The following is a 9,133-nucleotide window of genomic DNA, read 5'->3' on the forward strand; positions in this document are numbered from 1 at the left end:
ATAATCTATGTAATATTTCACATATGAAAGCAACTGTCAGTTATTTCTTGCAATTCACACTTTTTGTTATAATATCTCATGGTTTTAATAATATGTATATTGAAGTAAACTTTTAATAATTTATATTATACACAAGTTTAATTACACCGTCGTAATAAAAGTTGAAAAGTATGAAAAGTGTGATAAAATGTCTTTTGCGGAAAAATATATAATGTGTTGCAAAAAAAATACCTATAAATAATATTATATTATTATTTCAATCTATTTAACTAAATCTTCGAAAGCGTTTCATTTTATTTAAGTAAATGCTCGTATGAATGTTAAATTAAGACTTAACGTACCTTTAGAGTTGTTTTTAAGACATTTAGGATAAACGACTTAAGGATATAGAAGCGTCTAGAGAGATCTAGACAAAGCTAGTCCTGTAGGAAGATAAGAGTACTGAGGTCAAATTGAAGATCAAAAGCGACGATTTAAAGTTCAACATAGCCATTTCAAATAACGCCTTAAAAATACAATTTACACAGACTGGTTGGCTGCATGTGGCTTATCAGAATATTATCTTTTTTTATCCACGCAGTTACTCGTTTTACCAAAACCGAGAAAAAACATCACATGCTATATATATATTTATATAATGTGTATACTGTATACGGAATTGAACAAATTGCTTCACATTACAATACAACTCACAAATATATATTAGGTATACTCAGTAAGATTAGTCGAGAAAATTTTATAAAAATAAAACGTTCAGATATCTGTAGTTAAAAATACATATAAATCATTTAGGTAATTGCCTAGGAATTATTATTCAGAAGATCTAAACCATTTGTATTAAAATTATTGGATATCAATACAAATATTTTTAAGTATTAAGTTACAGGATTTCAGGAAGTATTATAATATTTTAATTTAAAAGTTTATAATAAATACAGTTTGAAAGTTATTTGTAAGTGTATGATCTATTATTTTTCGTTTCATAAATATCGAATTAAAAAAAAAGAAACTGATTGAAATATGCTCCCTTAGTATGTTCAAATATTGACCTGAAATTATTTTTACAGATTTATAGAGCAAAAACAACTATTATACAAATATAATCTAAAACTGGGTAGTGGGTGGCTTATATTTAATCCTTTTAAAATGCAATTTCCTGAAGATTCCTCTAGACCTCTCTCTATTTTTATTGTTGATAGTTTGATATCATGGCATTAGAGTTCTTTAATTTTTGCGAATTATTATTATTTCATGTGCAACTGGCCTTAACTTACTCCTGAACATTATAATTTGTGTTTAATCTTATTTTTTTATTTATAGTTTAAAATATAGAGTATAAACTGCTGTCTTTGTTTCCATTTTAGCATAAATTTACATTTTTTTAAAAATATATATAATTTTTATTGCAATTTTTTTTTAATGTATTTACTTGCGGCCGTCCTTAGACCCTTTCCCATTTATTTTGTTTTAATGCAATTTCAAGTTAATTTATCTTTATAAATTTATGAATTTTTATTATTTTTTCAGCAATTCTCAATAAAGATATTTTATTAATTTCAATTAATTAGATGAAACAATTAATAACTATTAATTAATTTAGTTTAGAATTTAGATCAGAATAGATTACAATCTACGGATTCCATTATAATATGAAATACTCTTATAGTTAATATTTCTTTTGCTTTAAATGCATTAACCCACGGAGACCTCTTTTGCACCATTATTTTTCTTAATATGTTATACTTTTTCTTTCAATGATCCTTAAGTCACATTTCAATAATTATTTATTATTTAACTTAATTTTTACTAGTAAGTAACGGTAGCTATATATTACTTAAAAACTAAATAAATAAAATATATTTTATGCAAATAAACCTCAAAAATCTAAAATATGTAAACAAACATTTTTAAATATGCAAACAATATATTTCAAAATTTTGAAAAAAATGTGTAAATGAACCTATAAATAATTATTTTTAGCATTTTTGTATTGTTGGTATAATTACTCTATTAAAAATTTTTTAATAAATAAATGAAAAAAGAAAGAGAGAGAGATCTAACATATTATAAAGAATTGATTTTTAGTTGGGATGATAAAATGAATTGAATTTAAAAATATTTTAAATACTTACTAAATAGTATAAATAAAAATTAATTTTCAATAATAATAAACTTATATTCTAAAGTAAGTACCTCAAAAAATAAAATTATATAAATGATTTTTAATGTAAGTATAATGTATAGTAAATATAGTAAACATATATAGGTATATTGTAGATTATTTTATGAGCTCTTTTCCTTATAGTTATAATTAATTTTGCAAAAATACAATTTATTTTTCATTCAAACAGGTGATTCTAAAAAATTCCATTATTATATACATTGGTGTTCACTGCAATTTTTATTCTAAAAAAATATTCTAACTACCCATTAAAAAGGACTTAGAAGTTTCAAAGGAATAACGGTTAAAGTTCATTTTTTAAATTATTTTTAATTATTTAACCTTATCAATTATCTTAGAAAACATTTTTTGAAAATTTTTAATCGTATTTATTACAAAAATTATCACGATAAATACTGTAAATATATCAACTTTTAGCTGTTATGGATTAATGGAGAGTTTGATTATGTTTACAGATTGAAAATGAGGATTTGTTTTGCAACAAGAATGAGTAGTTTACATCTAAAAATATGATACCTATAGTTCTATGGTCAACATTTATCCTTATTGAAAATATAAATCAAATTTTACCTAAAAATTCTTACGGTTCCTGCGGACTCATAATTTTATGAGCTCAAATATATTTCTTAAATACTATTATATTCAAGTATATTATTATCTTGTATGTCCTACTTTACTCCGTTTCATGTAAGTATATACAATTAAAAAGTTTATTTAAAAAAATGTGTCTGACACTTGCAGTAAACAATAGTACAGCAACTATAAAACCCTAACTGTTTTTTTTTTAAAACTTTTTATACGCTGCAACCAGCCTTTGGAAAAATATTAAATAATGCGATTCACTGACCTCCCAAATAAAACTGAAAGCTGAAGCTGCAGTGTATTATAGTTGGAATCATAACTTTTTATTATGTTTATTGTGCATTTTTACATTTTTTGAACGCAACATAAAAAGTACAAAACGATATTATTTCAAATTAAATTTTTTAACAAACATATTTTTATACTCTTTTTTCCTTTTATCACGAAATCGAAGGTTCCAATTACAAAACATTATTGAATTGTACAAAAATCAAAATATTCACGCTTACTTCCACGAAAATTTTCAACTGTAAATTGATATTGGCTATAATAAGGGCTCTTTGAAACCGACGAGCATGTTATGTTTTTTTCGATCTTCGACGATTTTCAAGCATTATGCATCAATTCCAATTACAATCAAATACAAATTATTCAATTCGCTATAAACACAATAATATAGAACTAACTATATATTCTATATAGTGTACTAGTGTAACGTTTCGTAATTAATTCTCGTAAAATTGAATTAATAAATAAAATTAAAGTCGTTCTGACAATATTATTGTCATTTTATCCAATAATTGTACTTAATATTTAAATACGATTGTATTTATTTATCATGTATTTTTACAATTTATATATTTAAATTATATATATTATGTATATATTTAAATAGATATATATTACGGACAATGTAAAATGCTATTATTATCTGATACCTATATTTATTTGATTTTATTTACTAGAATTACGCTACCTTAAATAAATTGTAGTCTGACTGCGTACTGTTTACACTTAAATTTTTTTTCACAAAGCTTCTTAGGAGTGCATCGTTAATTTGTCTCAATATTAGATACATAATTAAAAATTATTATTATGCCATTATTATTATTATTGTTAGAAAATATTTATAATATAATACAATTTAATAAAATTAATCATCATTTTTTTAAAATAATACAAAACTACTTATATAATATTAATTAATTTTTTTTTCAAACAATTTTACACACATTTCAGTAGAAATAAATTGAATTGAAAATATTATATGAAAAAATATTTGTTTTTAAACATATTTTATCTCTAGTTAATAATCATATTAATATTATAAAATAATAATTACATAACGTTGATATAAGGTAAATTTCCATTCAACTCTTTGCTAAAAACGAAACTTTGCGCTCCTCACATTTATGAAATTTAAACAATAATCATAGTAGATTTGTTCGTTTTTAATAATTTGTATTTATAATTACTAAAATGTCTTATTTCACATTTTAATAAATTCTATATTTAGACTAGAACAATTGATAAGAGAAATTATTATGATATGCAATATATTTTCCTCAAAACACTCGACGACAATTGAGAAACTTTTTGTTTTTGTTGTCTCTTATTAGTTCTTGTACTTAAACATAATTGCATAATATATATTTTCCCATTCTATGACGTAACTTGCGAGTTTCTTCTTGACGGCCATCTCTAAATAATACATAAATGTTTTCTTATTAGCATTTTTAATTAATTTTTCCAAACAAAATATAAAATATGTATACAGTATAGGTATGTGCTATAATGTTATTTTATATAAAACACCGTGTAAATTAATTGTATTACACCCAAATGTTTTTAGTGTAAAACAATATAAAACAAATGTATACACACACGTGGCCTAGACATGATCATATGGTTTTACATTGGATTGAAAATGAAAAAAATAAAAAAAAAAACAAAATACTGAATCATTTAACTAAATTAATTAATTTTTAAATGATATATCTGTAGGTATGCTTGTATATTGAACTAAGTTTGCGCGTATTCTCAATTCAAACCATAACCATAATATTATTTCAATATTTTGTCACGTTTTCAAAATACTTATCTATGTATACATCGTACACTACACTATTAGTATTTATGTAAAATGATATTACTATATTGATATATGATGTTTAATAATTGTTGTTTAGAATAATATTATTCATATTTCATGGTTTTACAAGATTTAACAAAAAAGTATGAGGAGAAATAACAATAAAAATTAAAAATATAATATAATAGTGCACATATTATGCCAATACAATTCGTATACTTTCGTGATAATATTACATCGATACAATAATGTTTTCCTAAAGAAAATAGCCATCTAAAAGTCAATTATACTTAGAGTACAATAATTATTCATCAATCAGAAATTCTGAACTGTATTTAATGAATAATTAATATTATAAGGTCATGATAAGATAAACGGTGATTGTGTATTCTTGCAGATAAATAAAGGATGGCTCTGCTTGTTCTTTATAGTTATATAATCGTAACTCCATAAAGAGGATGTCAACGAAAGAACTTATTTAAAAGGTTTGATTGGTAGTCAATATTAAAAACACTTAAAAAATTTAATTTTTAAAATACATTTTAAACTAAACTACGTGAATACAGTTAAAATTAGTTTACAATGAAGTTTAACATGTCTCTATTATTATTCTTTTTCGTTGCGTATAATTACAATATTTTATAATATAAAAACGGTTTTTAAATCAGGTTGTTCAAATATGGGCCTAGAATGATATTAATGCAAAAACGTCTAATATAAAAATTGTAAATAACAAAATTGTCTTTTGTCGTCGGTATAAACATGTCAATTTTTAGTTTTGACTTCTGGAACAGTAATTAATATTATGATAATAATAGTAATAATACGCATTAAAGTTTAGCATTTTATTTTTATTCAATACATCTGATATACATTTTTAGTAATTGGATATTTTGCAAAAAATATATGTTAAGCTCTAGATTAAGTTCTTGTCTTTGATTTTCATGAAGAGTGGTTTTAATCCCTGTGGACCTATGGGAGGTAATGATTATCAATTAAATTGATTTTTTAAAGATCAATTTTGTTGTAAAAATAAGCGTGCGCTGACATCCCGTTAAGATATTTATGATTATATTATTTTTATAGATATAAGTGGCAACTCTCTTGTTTTTCAACCATTGAACGGTAAAAAAAATAAATGGATTGAGATGAGTATAATATTTAATTTATGACTTTAAGATGACGAATATTATTTTACATAACTTAAAACGGTAACCTCGAATTTGAGTTGATTATTTTTGGTAATCTGAGTAAAGAATAATATTATACTATACACGCATGTTATGACGAAATTAATTTGAAATATTATAATTTTATATTAATTGTCATCATATATTATCCTGCAGCTACAATTAAAATAACACCTGACATTGACTAACTTAAAATGTAAGAAGGCTTGTATTAACGTTTTAAAACATTTCTCAACTTTATGAATGTTTAAAATTCATATTATTAAGTTATCAGTTATTCAGTATTCCACGATTTAGTGTCAATAATTCATTGTTATTAAAGAAAATCGTTTTACGAATAAACAGCAATAATAATAACTATCAGTACAATAATATTACCATATAATATGGTTAGTAATTAGATCGAGATGCAATATTATAACTTATAATACGATGAACGCACGATAGATTTTACCATATTATATAAACTGCGTTATTCTAGTTATAACTTACTCGCATTCAAAGAGCACCGCGTATAAAACTTTATGAATAGCCAAATAAGTTTTAAAAAACGGCGCGCTTTGATGTCAGTATAATGTACATTGTGGGACACCAAAATTAATCTGATTCCTATGTTCCGACGAGACGACAATAGTCAACGCAGTATTGACTGTATTGTCAAAACGTTCGATAATAGAGTGCCTATCACCTACTCTCCACGGTCTCGAATGATCGTACACGCTGTTACAGCTATCTACAGACGTATGTATCAATATGTCAATATGTCTGTGCAGCAATTAGATATTGTTCTACGGTTTGCGGACGTAGATTTCTGCGATAAAGTCATGTATATTGCACACTGTATATAATACATTAATACGTCCTCGCACAAGGTAGTAATAGGCACTACCCGTAAGTACATCTATTTAGTCATAGCGGTTAGAAACGCGTATGTATAAAGGTACATCAAGGCATCAAGCTAACAGTATTACAATCACTCAAATCCTATCGACGGATTTAATTTTAGAGTAAAATATATTAATATTATATATTCCTCAACGAGATTTATCGAACGCATGCGTATCATTAAAATATTTTAATTAAAAATAAAAAGTTCTGATAAACAGATGTTCCAACTATTTCAAAACCACGCCTGAATTAATAGCATCAACAGTCTGAGAAGAAATCAGAAGTCCTCAAGTATAGTCATAAAAGAAAGAGATGCAATATTAAGATATAAAATCAGAATGGATATTCCAATTCCAATTTGTATAACATTAATAATTTTGACAGCAACGATTATCATGAAATTAAACCCAATATTTTAATGATATAGGAAAGATATTGTACTATAAGAAGGATTGATCCACGTTATCAAAATATAATTTAATATTGAGGAAATATTCAAATCGACATAGGTATTGTTAACTTATTAGCAAACTCTAGCATAATATAGAGATAATAAGATTGAATTTGAACTATTTAATGTTGAGCGTGAAATGAACCAACATAGAAACACCATCATATACCAAAACAGCTGAAACTGCTATAGAGATATTGCAGATCTATTGTGATGTATTTTACTAAATAATTTTTACAACCATTAATACCAGCCAGAACCAAAAAACGTTTATATTAGTAGTTTTTAGTATCTTTAGGTATCAATAATATCATCATCAGATTTTCAAGACAAATTTTCAAAACCGAAAAGAATGAAAATTGAATGTATTAAACCAATTAAACCATTTAAAACTAATTAATAAAATATTAATATTGTATGTTTATATTTTTGTTATTATCATATAGGTAAATATGGGAATTAAAAAACATATATAATATTATCTCATACCTACTATGTATTAAAATTAAATGTCTGCAAAAAAAAAAAACATTAGCTCTTTTCTTCATACTTTATTTTTTGGATATACATTTATAAATTATAAAATACTAACTTTAGGGCATATAATAATGAAATTGAGGTCTATAGAATAAGATTGGCTGATTTAAAGATAATATTATGTAATAAATTTTTATTTTTTTTTTATCAACAATAGTACCTATGTGTACTCAAACTTTACAAGAAATTTGGTTCTTTTAATTTTAAACTAAAGAACAACGAAACGGTTTATTATAATATAGTATTATGTACCATACTTTATGGATAAAACTTTTTTTTTTTAAAACTGTTATTATACTTTTTTATGTTAATACAATATACAAAGTTATGATAGGTATAGTTGTAGATTGAGAAATACACCCCTTTATTAGAAAATAATAGTCCCGACACGCAATCCACTTAAGTTTTCGGTCGGCTAATATTATAATAATTCACCCTCTTTCGAGCCAATATTACGAGCGATTCGAATCGTAGCAGCGTTACGTATTGATATTGTCATATTTTGAAATATAACGCGTCGTAAAATTATTCCGTCGACAGTGTAATATATTTATATAGCATAATATAATATTATATATGCATGTGACGTACAGTATAATAATATATAAACATATAATATATTTCTTTTTTTCTCATCTAATACGGATAATCGTCGAAAAGCTATTTACCAGATCACATCGATGAAAAATCTGTTTTTCGAGGGAAATAACGTATTCTTTGCAGATACCGAATTATTGTGTAACATGTATAAGAATAATATAATATTATTACAGTAGGAATATCATGTCAACTGCAGTTTATTGTTGTAATATTTAATTATAATTTAATATTGTGATTACTCCATCCACAATCTTCAGTTATTATGTACATAATATTATAGCTTTCGGGAAAACTGACGTCACCGACATTATTGGATACATCATTTCCATTTAACTGGCTCTCTTAATATTTATGTCAATTTTTACATTTATGAAAAACAAAAATGTTTTTATACTATTATACATTTCAAGCTTTGAAATAATTTCATTTATTATTTAATATATTTTTATTATTCGTTTTTTCTCTTTGACCCACGAATGAAATAGTAGGTAAATTTGCTTTCATAACAGCCACATTTGTGCTTCAATATTAGAGTGAATTGACAATTGACTTCTATTAAACTTAAATAAAAGAACATAATATGTAAGGTTCTTCATATACTATTATACACT

This window comes from Aphis gossypii, chromosome 1 (assembly GCF_020184175.1).
Source record: "Aphis gossypii isolate Hap1 chromosome 1, ASM2018417v2, whole genome shotgun sequence".
Classification (NCBI taxonomy): Eukaryota; Metazoa; Arthropoda; class Insecta; order Hemiptera; family Aphididae; genus Aphis; species Aphis gossypii.